Source organism: Neopelma chrysocephalum, unplaced genomic scaffold, assembly GCF_003984885.1.
Source record: "Neopelma chrysocephalum unplaced genomic scaffold, ASM398488v2 Primary Assembly neopelma1_25, whole genome shotgun sequence".
Classification (NCBI taxonomy): Eukaryota; Metazoa; Chordata; class Aves; order Passeriformes; family Pipridae; genus Neopelma; species Neopelma chrysocephalum.
The window spans coordinates 37,719,744-37,736,201 of NW_020897694.1; the positions used below are offsets into that span (position 1 = coordinate 37,719,744).

The 16,458-nt window shown below is 40.5% G+C and overlaps 1 long non-coding RNA gene across 12 annotated transcripts in view; it reads right to left on the bottom strand.

Moving 5' to 3' along the window:
* Positions 1–12,258: 12,258 nt before the first annotated feature.
* LOC113963633 overlaps positions 12,259–16,458 on the bottom strand; it is a 41,145-nt gene continuing 36,945 nt past the window's right edge. For 9 of the 12 annotated variants that reach the window (XR_003532884.1, XR_003532881.1, XR_003532890.1 and 6 more), the window contains one exon: positions 12,259–13,994. This is a non-coding gene — a long non-coding RNA (uncharacterized LOC113963633). Of the gene's footprint in view, positions 13,995–14,859; positions 15,097–16,458 lie in introns of all 12 variants that reach the window. The other 3 variants (XR_003532892.1, XR_003532886.1, XR_003532888.1) reach the window with 3 other exon arrangements.

The window sequence follows — 16,458 nt, forward strand, 5'->3', positions numbered from 1 at the left end:
GATAGAGCACTGTTTAAAGTAATCATCTTGATAGATATGTATATAATCTTCAACCAAAATACAAATACACACAAATGAATAGCAGAGCTTTGCCAGAGATGCTCAAATCAAATGTAAACATTAAAAACACATCGGCTGCTGAAACTGAAAATCCAAGGGTAACTGGCATGTTAATTATACAACAATCAAGGTTTCACAAACTGTAAACACACAAGAAATCCTTATTTGTCCACCACTGTGGTTCTCAAACCTTTACTATGCTTTCTAGCACTGTATGGAACAAGGAATCACGGGAAGCAAACAAGCACTATGGAAGGACTAGTAGGACTAGTAGGACTCCCTTGTGAAATATCCCAAAGGATTATAAATACTGCAGTGGCCTAGTACATCCATGTAACACCTTCTCAGACAAGCTTTGTTTTTTCTTTGGATTACAAGGTGGAGGTTCATCCTTGAAAATACTGTTGAGGAAAGAGAGCTTTTTATCCTCTATTTAAATTTCTCCCAGGCGTATTAAATTCTATCTCCTAGCCTCAGATTATAGTATCTACAGTAATGATCTATCCAGAACATGATAGTAACATTACTGTAACATAAACTGCTTGGGGCCAGTCCTGAAGCATATTTACATTTCCACAGCCTGCTTAAATATAGTGTGTTTGTTTTACTAAACTTAGATACTGTAGTATATTTTATAAGGTCATCTTCCTACCTCAAGACCTCACATTGCAGCTACTATTCTTCCTATGAGAATTTATGCAGTTTTGATTGAAGGTTGTCAACATCTCTTTTAATTCAGTAAAGGAACATAAGACTTTTCCATTTAAGCCTCTAAGCGCATGTAGACATTCTTATTAGCATATCTGCATTGTGCAACGCCCAAGCTCCCAAGCCAAAGTTCCTGATGAGGTGATACATATGCACAGTACAATATACCCTTAATTTGCATGGCCCAGCAAATTTGCATGTCCCCCTCTGGCCAACCTACAGTACCTCTTCGCAGATCAAATTAGTTTTTGACGCTGTGCTGTTCTTGTGACCATGCCTGGTTCTACAGGTTGATTATGGGTATCTCCACTGCACCATCCATATTCCACCAGATGGATCTGCCCTGGAATTAGGTTTGGGACAGTACACCTCATCAGTGGTTCATAGTACAACCACTGACTTTCCATGGGGTTTTGTTTCAACATTTAAAAGGTCTTCTGTTCTGGCTTCTGTTTTCATGTTAGACAAGTAGTTCTTGCTTCTGTACCAGACCTCCTGTTGGGATCTCCCACTATAATCTGCCTGACTAGACCTTGGGCTTTCAGGAGTGAGACTAACGCTTCTTTTCAATGAATAATATTCTTTTGCAACAGGGCCGATATAAGGGTGTATTCTTCCTTCCACCCACGAGAAGAAAGTCCATTAATTTCAGTAGAAACTTCCCATGCAGAAAAGGGAGAATGGTGCCCCAGGGAACACTCATGGAAGATTAATGGTGAGGAGAGAAAAGTGATACGGTACAGGCAGAACAAAATCAGAACCCACCACACAAATAAAACCGGACAAGGGTTCATTTTTTAAAAGTCAGTCAGAGAAGGCAGGAAGGCTTTGAAAAAAAATAAGGGCTGTTTCAGTGCACTTTTGCATACATTGGCTTTCAGGAGACATGAATAGAAACCTAACAGTAACTCTTTTTTCATACCTCCTTTCACAGGTCTCACTGGCAAAGAAGGATTTAGCACTTAATTCCTGTACTTTTATGTGGCAAATTAGGAATTTGCACCTTAAAAGGAAATTGCTTTTCAAACTCCCATAAATTCTGGATTTTATTTTTTTTACATGGTGGAAAACATTCCCCAACTTCACCCCAACACATAATAAATAGCACTCTCCATTACTTCTCCTCAAAAAGGTGTAGGAAAGTGGACCTGGCCAAAGAGAGGTGTTTATCATTCCTTCTGAGGAGATGCTAAGGGTCTAGAAAAAGTGTCCTTTACCCTTTCGTCTCCTCAGTCCTTTTTAGTTCAACCTCACACATTTGCTCTCTTTCTTAAAATCAAGTGTCAGTTGAGAAAAATATTTACCTTGAGATTGGTTACTTGATGAAGTAGACCCTGCTAGCACTGAATAATTCAAATCAAAATTGGAATATGAACAGAGTTGCAGTGTGTTTTATTTTTCAGTTTACCATCAGCTAGAAGTAAAACCCCTACACCATTTTTGCCATCATTTTAGGAAATGACTGGTTGGTTTGCAGCTGACTGAGACAGAAGAAAGCTGGTGAATGAGACTGACACAGCATGAGAGGTTGCAGCAGACAGTAATTGGTGACTCTCTGGCAGGAAGCACTGAATATGTGGATCGTTATGCTGACCCCAACACAAGGTCCCGTTTCTGTGAGGCTTGAGGGTGAGGTGGTGTCCACCAGAGTGGGACAAAGGACCTGATCAGAGAATCTCTGAAGTGCTTTTCTTCATAAAGACGACTGAAAGACAAGGAAGTGTGACCCAGTGAAGAAGTGTTCTCTCACAACACGGCACTACTCTGGCAACTGTGGTTGTCAACAAAACACTTCCCATTCTGACTGTTGATACTGAAGTGAAGATAAGCTTTCAAAAAGGTTAGTACACATCCTGACTTGTTTTATTTTTGAGTCATTTTTGGCCCAGTTTCTTCCTCTCTGCACTTCCTGGCATGACAGAAGACCAGAGGTAGGTGTTGGGATGGCACTGGTTTTTCTCATTTAATCTGTGAGGCAACATAGAAAACAATCAACAATCACGGAGCATGCTCTGGATTTGTCTAAGCATAAGTGGTTCAAATGCTAATGTGAATTTAGTAAAGTTAGAGTCTGTGGAATGGAAATAAATTGCAACAGCAATTGAAGTTGAATGTGATATAGAAATCCAAGTAACAGAAGACTATCTGGAAACAATTATTCAGAAAGCTGCTGACCCTCTATTTCTTTAAAGAGTTAAACATTTGGATTGGTTAACTGGCAGCTGCAATAATAGGCATATGCTCTAATCTTTGATCCATAGCTGAATTTGCAACTCTTAGTATGAGAAGCAGATCACATAGATTTGCATATTTTTAAGGATCTATAGGGAGAAAAAGAAGAACAAAACCTGCTTTTCCAAGATGTTACTTTGAGATCACACAGAGTGTCGTGGGTTCCCCAAGTACACTAGTGTTCACAGCCAGTTGCAAGACTCACGGATTTTATAAATGTCCCTAAACCATAACATTCACATCTGAGGATGAATCAAAATTCCTCCTAGAACAGACCATCGTAAGCTGAGGGTGCTTCACAGAGTTGTCTACATCTACCATTAAGATCTCATTTCCACATCCAAATCTGTGTCAGGGCTTTCCTAAAATCTTAAAGTCTCCAGAAGTAATAAATAAATTAAAACTTTTTTGTGACCAAATGAGAAACTGTTGACTAGACTCAAATGTAACAGATTTCTGCCAAGGTCTTGACATCATCTTAGGTTTGGCAAAATTTTTCAGTGTTAATGAAAATTCTGCAGAGACAAAAAAACCATGAATTGCCCCATGAATAGAATGGATGCTAACCACCCAACTTTTTTTGTAATTAAGGTTCGTTTCTTGCTCATTTCTTTTTTCACCAACTGAAAGATGTTTACTAATCACTCATTTTGGATCAACATCGTACCTATGGCACAGAAGGTTTCCTCCGCTTGGTAGTATTCTCTCAAAAAGTAGCTCCTACTAAAAGAAGTGAGCAATATATTGAGTACTGTGAACTGAGTCATCCCTGCAAATGCTCTCAACTGTGGGATGTTTCAACGTAATCTTTACTCGATTTACACTTTACGATAGGATTTCTTTCCTGGTTCACCTACCCAATGCTCTTTGATATCAACAAAGATGATGAGAGTAGCTATTTGTTATCTCTCTATGGATACTTCCTATACATCACAAACAAAAATACAGATTACTGCATGGGACTATGTAGATATGTGCAAGGAAGGCAATGTAAAGGAGTCACTCTCAAAAAAATGTTATGTCTATCTTTCTTATAGTTCCCTGCAGTAAGCCATATGGGGGCATGAAGGTATTTTAGAGAAGGTAGACTAAAAGCCTGACTGACACAGGAGGTGGCACTTCCAGGCACTATCTGCCTTGTCCTGTGGATAGGAAAGACTTTGTAATGTCCTGGCAAAAATCGGATGAAGAGGAGAGGAAGGTGTTGCACATTCCTGCATAAAGTGTAGCGAGAAGTTGGAGTGATGCAGTGGTGAGTGTGATCAGATCATTGACAGGTGAAGCAGAATAGATGTTACACACGGTAAGCAGACTCCAAATGTAACCCAGAAGCCAAAGCAAAGGTTGGCTACTTTTTGCACCTTGCCAACATCATTAGAAATGAGAGGTACTCTTCAGGCACCAAGAGGGCCATGTTACAGGTTTTTCAAAGTCTGGAAGCATGATTAAAATAAAGGGCCAAGACTTGCCTTGATTCTTTATTAGGATGGTTTTCTTCTGTGCTTTGAATATCTTTGGGTGTCTCTTCTCAATCGTCTCTGAAAGATTTCTGATCTCCCAGAAATTTATGTTTTAAGGGACTGTGTGACCTGCTTGTTTTGTGAGAAGACAGAGTGCAAAAATGGAGAAATAGAAATTGCTTTGAGTGCTATATAGTATGATTTCAGTTACTTCACTTAATTATATCTACCCGTATTTTAGAAATATCACCACATTATATTTGTACTGGCTATTGAGATGATACTTTCAAAGCAATTCAAATACGTATTGTGGTATATTTTGTCAAGACTGCTTACATCAGTTAGGAGGAACATCTTAAAAGTTGCCTCCTACAGTTTATTCCCTGTTTCAACTTTGTACTGCACTACAAGGCCATTTGCTAAGATTTTGCTCATGCACTGTTAAGTGGGATCTTAGAATATCACTTCATTCAGTCAAAATATTGCAAGATAAAATAAGAATACCTGTAGGTTATGAAAATGAGACCAAGGAAGTAGCATTTCTATTTACACCACATAAAGCAGAAAATCTGGAAATCATTTCAGTAAAAACAGACTAGAAATGGGATGTTTGGGAGGCATTGTCGATATTGTGGACTACAGTAAAAGAAAAATATATATCAAATCAGAATGACTTACCTTAAATCAAAAATGTTAACGAACCAAGACATTAACAATGAGATAATATCACCTTACTGGTTTGGTCTAATGCAATTACCCATGCTCCTTCTGTAGTGAAGAAACTTCACCAGTAACAGAAACTTATTTTCCTATGGCCATCTGAGATATCATCCTAAAATGGCTATATGAAATAGTTGAACAGAATGAGATCTGGAAGTGCCATCCACAGCATACAGGGAAAGAAAAGAGTTACCTGAGACAAGATTGCCAATTCTAAGACAACCACAGCACATTGTAATTAATCCTGCTCTGCTAATTCCCAAACTCTAGGAAACTGTGGCAGTTTGAGCCACGTTAGAAATCTAAAAATCCAATTTTCAGGCTTCTCCACCCCCTCCCACAATTATCCCAACACTACTGAAGAGAAACTTTCAGGCCAGAGGCTTCTATAGGGGAAGGGGGAAGTATATACATTTATTTACACAAATAAATACTATACAAACTAAAGACAACTATATATATTACATTTCTATCAACCAGTCCTTTCAAGCCCCTCCTTTAAGTTTAGTCCAGGAAAGAGCCTTTTCAAGGCTGGAAAGTAACCAGTCCCTCTGTGGGAGTGTTCTGGGCCTGAACGCTCCCTCCTCACCAAGTTCCAGTTGTTTGTTGCAGTCTCTCCTCCTCCTGAAGTCCAGAAGATAGCTCTGAGTCCTTGCTCTCCTGCTGCAGTGTGATCTCTCTCTCTCTCTCATACCTTGGTTCGTAGGCTGCTGCAGTGTGGTTCTGCTCATCAAGTGTCCACGTCCTGGCATGTGGATTTCCCCTCAGGTTTTTGGTTGTCCTGCGTGGCAGAGACATCCTCCGGGCCCCCCTCTCTCTCTCTCTCTGGGCGGGGTCCGTCTCCAATTTTGCTTGGGACTCTTTCTCCCGAGCACCGGGCCTACCTCCACAGCCCGTCACCTTGGCTCAGCTTCAATGCTGAGCCTCTCCTCCACTTTCCAGCGGAGGGAAAGGAAAAGCCCCCCTCCACAGCTTAGCTGTAGAAAAGGAGGGGGGAGAAGGCTTGGCTACAAAAACCTGCCTCTCTCCTCTTACCTCAAGTCAGATTCAGGTGCTCACGTGAGTCTCTTCCCTCACTGCACACACTCAAAATGCTGCCTCTAACTCTGCTCTGGCTTAGGCAGAGCTGGGGGGGCCGCAGGGCTCCCCTCTCCCCCCAGAGGGGAGAGAGGGAGCCCAGCCACCCCCCGGCCTTCCACACCTACACGCAGCAGACACCAACAGCCCAAGTGCCAACACAGAACTTGCCAACCACTTCCGGTGGGCTGTATATATATGATTTTGAGCAGAAGCGAACAACATGAGTGGTGATTGGCTCTTCAGGGAACACTGCCCTGGCACCCAATCACCTCTGAGTCCCCCTCTTCTCGGGGGGGGGCCAATCTCAAACCATGACAGAAACTAAGGGTCTAAATAATTTATAAAGGGTTTTTTTCTTTTATTTAACCAGATGTAATAGGGATGAGCATGCCTGTTTGTATCTTGACATAGATTTCACAGGCTGGAATTCAACTGGCAGCTCTGGAATTATGAATCTTGAGACATATTTTGCATCACCTTAGGAAGGTTAGGAAGCTCAGGGTCTTTCATCTATTCGCAAAAGCCCATGAGAAATAAAGATGTTTGGTATCAGATTTTAATTCTTCATTTGAAATAAAAAAGTCAGTGAAATATGGATACCCAGCACCCTTTCTGAAAGCTAGGGCAGCCTCAACAACAGCTTGAATACTTTTCTCGTTGATGGATGAAGTCATGGAATTGGTTTCAGCTATAATTTCTGTGTCTGTGCCTTAGGCAATTATAGTTAACATTGATCTCATATCCATACCATATAAAAGGGATGTTTTTCTGTGTCTCAAATCAGATCTATATATCTTTAGTGACTGCAATGCAAATTAAGCTAATATCTGGAGTCTGGTTTTATAAACAGACAAAGTAATGGTCATCAAAATTTATTGAAATCAGTTTTGTGTGAAATAAGTAGTGTTTGTGAGCATGTGCTTTCATAAAACTGACCTTCTTTTGAAACATCTGAAGGCCAGTCTACACTGGCCAGAGAATAAAACAGGGCATGAAGAGTATTTCTGATGTTCTAGTTCTGTCCATCAAAATTATTAAAGACTGGATTTGCCATATGGCAGTTTCTGTCTTTCTCAAAAACAGAAAGGGAGTGGGAAGAAACAGAAATAAAGATACACAAAAGGAAGAGCAGAAAAGAGAAAGGATTGCCACAGACCTCCGGCTTCCCTTTATCAAAGACAAAAGACCAAAGGGCTTTTCACTTGTGTGAGGGCCAGGCCATGGCCTAGGATATGGGTCCTGCTCCTCCTGAGTTGTGCTGCTGAGCACTCAACCTGCCCCTTCAGTGTAACATGCCAGGGGGTCGATTACCATAGTGCTAGGGGAGGGTCTCCTGCAGGACCAGCTCCTCACCTGAACATCTTACTAGGGACAGTGCCAGTTTGCATCAGTGAGGATTTAACCCACCTGCAACAGATGTAGTGCAGAGGAATGGTACTGGGCTTAATTAGCCAGCCAAATAAGATGTGTTGAGAGTGACTGTAGTAACGTACAGAAATATCCTTCAGTGGAGCAGCGAGAGAAAACTAGTTGAGAAACAAGCCTCACATGTTAATCTTAGGCTGGACTATGCATCAAAACACTGCAGAGATCCCCACAAATCCATATACAGTGGGTCAGGAAAAGAGTGCAACAAGCTAGCAGAGGAGTTAAATGACTCTCTTGCATCATGTCTGCTGTTGAGAGTCATGTAGAAATTCCTGTGCCAAAGGCACTTTGCAAAGAAAATCAGAGTGTGGCCTTTATATAGATTGAAGTCTCTATGGAGGAAGTTGTAGAGTAACTTGAGAAACTCAAGTGCAGTAAATCACCACAACCGGATGGTGTGCATCTGGGAGTTCTGAGGGGAAATAAAGTGAGAAAAAGCTAAAATACTGACAAGGGGATGCCTTCTTCCCTTGAAAAATGCAGCACAAGAAGACTGGGAAGCCCTATTATATGTTGCCTATCTTCAAAAGGAGATGAGGAAAATCCTGAGAATAGCAGAGCTTTGAAGTTTGCCACAGTTTTAGGGAGCCCAAGAAACTGGTTCTGAACAGCAGCTCAAGAGATAGTTTGTTGTTTCAATCTCCCAAACTAAGGCTGTTACAAGGGGAAAAGTGTCTCTGTGTACGACTGCATTACTTTGAAAAACCAGTGGGGTAGCCTTCAGAGGGAAAATGGAATGACAGGGACTTCTCAGAGGAAGGTGACCAAGTGATCCAAATATTCAAAACTGTTAGCAGAGGTCACTTATAAGCAATTGTCACAGAGAATGTTAAGAAATAAAACTCAGAAAAATACCTTGAAGGTGATTTGATCCTGGAATGAACTGCAAATCAGTCTTGAATAAGTGAATATGGGAAGCATTTCTCTTTCTGTTGAGGAAGGGAAAGGTGAACACCCAGTAGTGGGTATCAGAACTAGTGTTGTAACAAAGAAATGAGTCTGAATCCCAAATCCTAATTCACTCAAATTAGCACATCCAGAATTCACCCCAGATCTGGATTCAAGTCACACGTGGTTCCCATCTTAAAAGAGGACAAGCCAGTTCCTGGATTGAAACTCCTTGTGCTCTGAGGTTTGAATACTTCATATTCAAAGACTCCAGCCTACACAACAGTTACATGTGAAACATGGGGGGCGGGAGGAGTGCATGTGTACACATAGCATGCAAAGGAAGCAATTAAATATAAACTCAAAACAATTTAAAAAGTGATTCATGGCAAAAAGTGCTCTGATGTAGAGACTGCATCATGTATTTGCTCTTGACATTAACTTGCTGCAGCTAGCTGAAAGAGTAGAAGATTACAAGTACTAGGACAGTGGGAATTTTGCTGGGTTTAGCGAGGCCAGTTACAATCAAATATTTCAGTTCCTGTAGGCCCAGTGCACTGAAGGCAAAGCTGCTTCAGTTTTAGTTCACTTTGTCTCTTGAATTCATTAGATTTTGAAAGCTTTCAGAGGAAGTCAGGGGTAGGAATTAGACGAAATATAGAAAGTGGGACATTTCTGACTGGCTTGTGTGTTTTCAGAGTCTAAAAAGTGATATTTTTTTAAGCAAACTGTAGGAGGGCTCGTAAAAATAGATGTTTACATTTACATACCGGGACAGATTCTCAGCTGCCATGGAGTAGTATTGCTCTATCTTCTTGTGCAGACCTAACCCTATCCAGCACAGCTGAGAACTTGCCTCTCACACATGTGCATAATTGTGTGAAATATGTTTAGGATTCTGTATTTTTTCGAGTGTACAGAAGCTGCTTCTCCCTCCAGGTGCTTTTGTCTGTGCACTGAGTTGTGGGAGTTAAAGCTCCTCTGTTTTTAACTGAGGGTGGCGTCTTCAGGGAGGCAGGGTGAGAAGGAAGGCTGAATTGCAAGGAGAAGAATGCATGTGCAAAGGAACTGGCATGAACAGAGAATCCCAGAGGAGAAGGTGAGGGAGAGAAACAGGAAAGAAAATGGTGTCCCACATAGCCATGCTGTGGTCTAAGGGCATTACTTCTTGACAGCGACTGAAAACCAAGCAACATCTGCATTCCCAGCAGTGGAGAGTTAAACTGTGATCGATTAGCAACCATGACTTTTGGAAAACACTTCAGGTGTTTCCTGCTAGGTAGCAGGAATAGCAGGAGACCTGCTATTGGTAGCAAGGTGGAGAAAAAGCAGCTCTGCCCTAAGCTGTGCTGTTGCTGGAGTCTTGTAACACAGGAGAGAGAGTAGGTGTCGCATCAGATAATGCTAATGGGTGCCAACAGCTACCTTCACTCCTTTCCTCTCAGCCTCTCCCTGCATGAGAGTAGAGTGAATATCAATGTGGAACAACTGTGTACGACTGTGCTTCTTGCCCACACAGTGGGACCCTGGTAGTGATTCAGACTGTACTGGACTCTGGACACGTAATGTATCCTGAATATCCATAATAAATAATAATTACCACAGTAGGGGGCAGCAGCCAGCTGTGGAGAAAAAGTAGGGCCAGCTGCTGGAAGAGATGTAGACACTGGCTGAGCATGCAAGCTGGGCACTGGGGAGGGCGAGAGGGCCATGGCTGTGAGCCAGTGGCAGCTTACTGCCAAGAAGAGGGAGATAAAAGCACAAAAGAGGTTCACCAGAGGGAGTTGCCCCTGGCCACCCCTCAGCAATTGGTAACGGCCCTGATCCAGGAGGGAAGGCTGATGGCAAACAGGAGCATCGCCAGACTGAGTGCAAGGCCAACACTGTTCACACATACCATGATGGAGCTAACAGGACGGATATCTGTAAGCCAAGCAAGCCTGCTGCAGGGAAGCAGCCCTGCACAGGCCTCTGGCTTGCAGGAGATCTATACCTCCTCCAGAAATGAGCACAGATCCATCCTGTTCCCCTCAACCTATCCCCAGATGCACCTCCAACTAAAGCAGGGTCAACACTTCAGAAATTAGTGCAGCTCCACAAGAGACTGATAGGTACCAAGTCAATGCTTTTCTGAAGCTCCCTGATGCTCATGTCCCCTTAATTTCATTTACAGAGAAGTGTCCTGGCAGCTCTGAAGATCCCCAAAGAGCAGCACTATTATTTGTCTGAATTCCTCTGAAGATCTGACGCTTAGCGCTTGGGGTTCCCAGGTGACAAGGCAAATGAAAACCTGCTTTTGAACAAAATGCACACACTTAGCAGTCCAGTAATCCAGTACAACTAAAATTTATCTTAGATTTAAAATATTTTTCTAACCACTCTGAAAAGTACTTTCTAAGACCAAATCAGTTCACCAGTCTCATTTTCACAAGACTGTTCATGGCGTGCTCCCCACATACTGGCTTCTAAGCAAAGTCAATAGCATCAGTAACCTCCTCTACTTGCCCCTTATGGAATACTCAACTGTTTCCCCAGCACAGCATAACAATTAATTAGTGCATGTTCTCTGTAGTAATTATAAAAATGTGGCACATTTCACTTGGATTTAGTGAAATTTATCTTTGCTTATGTTCATGTCTTACCTTCAAGTACACTTTCTGTACTTAGGTATTTTTCACTGAGTTCAAATGCAAATAGATAAACCCTGTTTGCTTTTACCTCCAAAGTAGGAGTATGTTTATTTCCAGATTCTATATACATCCACCAGGAAAAGTCACACATGACATCTGAAGTTTGGTTGTTTGGGATTTGTTTTGCTGTGTTCCTAGTTGGCTCAGCATGGTGGGTCAGATGTGGGTGATGTTAACGGGAAGCTGCTTTTCCTCCGTTTCTCAACAGAGAGGCTGAGGAGCTTTTCAGTCCCAGTAAAAAGAAAGAGCTACTATCTGAGTCTCAGTTTATGTACCCCAAAAGAGAACTCGACAGAGGACATCTCAGAAAAATAGGGTGCAGTATCAGGGAGAAACGTCCATCATTTTTGCAGGTAATGGACAAGCATAATCCATGTGTGAGTTTAAATGCAAATTCATGGGCAACAAGGAGCCTATATGTTGAATATACATACAGTTAGAACATAAAGAAGCAAATTCTTTCTGAATAACTTACATCTGAACATCTGACCTTAAGAGCCAGCCTCAGCTAAGTGCTGGCAAACACCAAGATTTGGAAGGAAGCTGGGGGTGTTGCACTATTTTGAAAGCTCTGTTTTGAACCAGCTGTCATTATGAATGTCTGCTGGTACCCCATCTTAGCATACAGCCTGTCACTGTTGAGCATAATGAGAGTGAGCCAATGGAGTATACTGAGTATGCTTTCTTTCATGTCCTTGTAGCTCAAATTATCCCTTCACACAGCCATAACAGGTAAGGTTTGAATCTATTTATGCCACCTTCTAATTGGTTCTGCTTAATTTGTGCATATGTCTCTCTACGTGTGTTTGTATATACATATATACATATTTATATGCATATATGTACAATTGGACATAATTATTAAAAGTAAATATGCATATTGTCACAGATTATTGCTATGTTCATCACAGATTCTTAAAGTAGTTGGCTTTATTATGCCACAAAACCATATAAATTTATTACCTTCTTTAGAATAAATAAGGAACACAAGACTCATTGTACCATTTATGTTTAATGGTTTGGACTTCTCAGCACCCACATGAAAACAAGGAAACATATATTGCAAGAAGCAGTATAATTATTTCAGCAAAGAACATCCATCCCACACTCCTAGCAATATGAGATTCAGCGTCATGAGATTCTAGAATTATGTCATCAGCTGCACGAGTTTCACAGCTTATCTTTCTGGTTTTATGTTACAGAAGTAAACTCCAACAAAAATGTATAACACTGCCAATTTAACAGCACATTCATGTTAATACTAGCTGTAATGATTTTAAAAAGGTGAATAGGATCAGCATTTCTATACATATGTGTGCACTTACATATATATATATAGGTGTACACACACATGCACATATAAATGCCAACATATGTGTGCGCTACGTATTTAAACTGTATTTAGAGATGCCATTACTTTAAAAGGTCGATTCCAAGTACATTAAACTTGAAAACAATGTTCCGTACAGTTGAGCAATTTAAAGAAGTCCCTGCTGGTGCATGGAGGAAGATCAAGCTAGCTGATGTCATTAAAAGTCATCGGATGAGGCTACAGGTAGCTGAAATGTTCCTTAATGAAAATTTAAAGATAGCAGATTAAAATTATATTCCTCCAATACAACAGAACACTAGGTAAAGACAGTCCATTACAACGAAGATCACATTTAGCTCCAAAGGAGTGTTGTTTGTAGGTCAGAATTTATTGCTTGAAGTGAACAGCTAGGCTTGTGACTATGTATATAATTACCTTCTACAACGAACTTTCCTAGCACTCAGACATAGTTATGGAAGATGACGTTTTCCATAATTTTAGAATATGACATCCATGACCAAGAATTAGAAAATCTCAAAAACAGCAACAAAGGTCTTTTTATCTGTACTACTCTGTCTTTTTTACATTATGAGAAATAAAATAAATCCATAATGACATGCATTTGTTTTTTGAACTACTAGATCAACTGTTTCAATAGGATTTTGTTGGCCAATAGAGTAAGAGGCACCAAGGAAGTGGTTTGAGCACTCTACCTGTGTGCCTGTTCAGAGTGCTGGCAGCTTTCCTCTGGGCACATCAGGAAAGATTTTCAGTGAGGAGACATGAGTGGTGCTCAGCTCTACATCAGATCTGTTGCTAGTTTAGAGAAATGTATCACATCTTTAGAATCTCATAGCTAAAAAAGATACTGACAGGCTATCTAGTGTGACTAGAATAGATGAAGACTAACAAGGAAACTGAAAGGACTTCTAGGTTAGGGAAGATTAAGTGATCCAAATATCTGTGGGTTGGCTTAATGTTAACTAAACACATCACCACACGAGTTAAAGGATATCAATGAATGGAAGGAAGGAAATTTGCAAAGGGTTGTAAAAAGAAGAAATATGATGATGTTAAGAAAGGAAAAAAAACTCCTGACAAAAGATACTGTAGGCAGCACAACCTCTCCCTAGAGACAAGGCATCACCAGGGCATTTAATCTAGGCACAAAAAAACCCCAAAAATATACCATATGAAACAATCTCATTGTGACACGGAGCTGTATTGCATGACCTAAAAGGTACATTGCTAATTGGTGTGCACCTGTTATCTGTGATTTTCCTTGCTTGTATGGCCAACTCATCATTACTTGTGTGTATTCAGTTTCTCTGGGTCCAATCCAACTCATGCTGCAGCCAACAGAAGTTTCCAACAGGAGCAACAGGACCTCAATGTCTTTTCCATGTCTTTGCTGTTCTAAAAAGAAAAGGGTTAAAAAAACCCACACTACTCTGCAAGAACTCTTACTGCATCTGCTATATGAATGTATATATATAAACCAGATTGTTCCCCAAGATCTTTTTGGGCATTTAAACCTGTGTTTATCCTTAGAGATATCTAGGGAAATGTGCATTTCCTTTCATACAGTGCAGGTAAAATGTTTGCTAGGGAAGAAACTTAGAGTTCATCTAAAAATAACTTCTGATGAAAAACTACTTTGGTCATGGAAGGATGAAGAAAATTCTCTACACTGAAATAAAAAAACGTATTACACAGAAATGGCAGAGCTCTTTCTGTTGCTTAAGCAGTAATGCAACTGATGAAAAAAAGCTAACAATGAATTCTGAACTCAAGCTAGTTTTCAAATACTTTTACCCAATATCTTAGTATATATAATCAAATAGTGCTAAAAATCCAGTGTGCTTGCAGGTAGGGAATCACTGTTTTGTAGCAGTTCAGTGTTGGCCCCTTGAGAGACACAAATTTCTGTGTAAGTGGGGATGAATGTTCAGGGGTCAAAGCTGTGTGCTGGTGTTGTTCATGTATCTAGCAGCTGGTATTGTAAATCTTTAGAGCAGCATTTCTTGAAAATACTAAACAGACATTTTGGTAGCCGGTATTGAGCCTGTGGCTATACTGCTTCAGGCTGTGATCTTGTCAGCTTTTACAAGATAAGTAGGGTCAGGCAGGGTCACCACTTGGATTGGTAATTCTAAGGAAAGGCAGTAGCTGCAGGAAGTGTCTTAGGCAATAGAATAGCTGTAACCATTTTCCCTGAGCCTTTCCTAATACCCTGATGAAGGCATAACGCCAAGCTGTGACATGAGAGCAAGATCCTTACCCTCTGCAATCATGAAGTGCCTCATTTTCAAAGGGGTCTTCCTCTGACCTGGCGTGAAGGTGTGTGCTACAGTAAATGAGAGACTGCAGAAGTCAGGTACTACTTGCAGATGTGCATGGTCCTGATTGAACAGCATGTAAATGTATGGCTCCAGCATGTTTCATCAGGAAGGAGGTACAGGTGAATGACATTTCTGACATCTTTGGGCATGCTGGCAGCTCAAAATTATGTCTTTTTCTGTGTTTATAAGACAAAAGACAAGTCTATTGAGTCAAGACCTTACATACCAACTTTCAGTCTCACACATTTCTACAGTAAGTATAGAAGGGCTGATAATTATATTCTTACCCAATAGTCTACATTGCCAAGAATTTTAAATTGTAAGTTAACCAATTTCTCCTCTAAAGTTCAAACAATAAATAAAATTCTATGTGAAAAATGAAACCTTTTATTCCTTTGTTAAAATGTGATCAGAGTAAACTACAGATGTTAAAAGGCACTGTAGTTCAAAGAATTAAAAGAATCTTATGGGGTTTGTACAAAGATAAGAGTTTTAGAGAATAATATAGAAAATATTATAATGCTATTATATAAATCAGTGGCACATCCTCACTTTGAATACTGTCTTCAAATTTGGTCACCTCATTCCTGAAAAAAGAAAGTGGAAATAGAACAAGTCCAGGGAACGGTAATAAAAATGATAAAAGTCAAAAGGATGGGAAATTTCTTGAGAAAAGTTAAAGAACATAAGCATTAGCTTGTCTCTCAGGGAGGATTTATCCTCATGGGACATTCATAGATATGGAACTTAGGGACATGGTTTAGTGGTGGACTTGGCAGTGTTAGGTTAATGGTTTGGACTCCATGATCTTAGATGTCTTTAATCATTCTATGATTCAAATCATACACAAACTGAATGAACCCTCTCCATAAAATCTGAACACATGTTGTCTGAGATAATCTAGAAGATGTCCTTGGACCCCAGCGGTTCTTCTGGAAGGCTCTGGGCCCTTGCATGAATCAGATATTGAAGGTATTTTCCACAGTGTACCCTGTCCTCTCATAGAACTTTCAGCCACTGAAGGCCAGTCTGACCCATGGACAGTGGACAGAACACAGAGTTAAGTAACACCTTTTTTCCTATATTAAATCATAGAATGGGGAGTCCACAACATCTCTGGGCAACCTGTTCCAGTGTCTCACCACCACCACAGTAAGGAATTTCTTCCTAATATCTAATCTAAATCTAATCTTCTTCAGTTTAAGGTCATTACCCCTTGTCCTGTCACTACAGGAAAAGTGAAAAGTCCTTTTCCAGGGACTTGACCGTATCTCTGACTTATTTTTTTGGTCTTTTAGAGACTTTGCTTTTCCCTACCTTTCTTTAAAACTTCTGAAAGTCAGAGGTGATTGAGAGGTACAAATCCATTGACTTGACTGGTAACCTTTTCAGTTAAATCACTTGTCTTCCTTAAAAATGTGCCTTTGTCTATTAAAATGGTCTGAGCCCCAAAGGACTTGCACAGTCTCCCTCACTTTGTGTGGTGGGATCTCTAGGCTGCGCCAGAGTTCTGCTTAAGCATGACTATAATATAAATA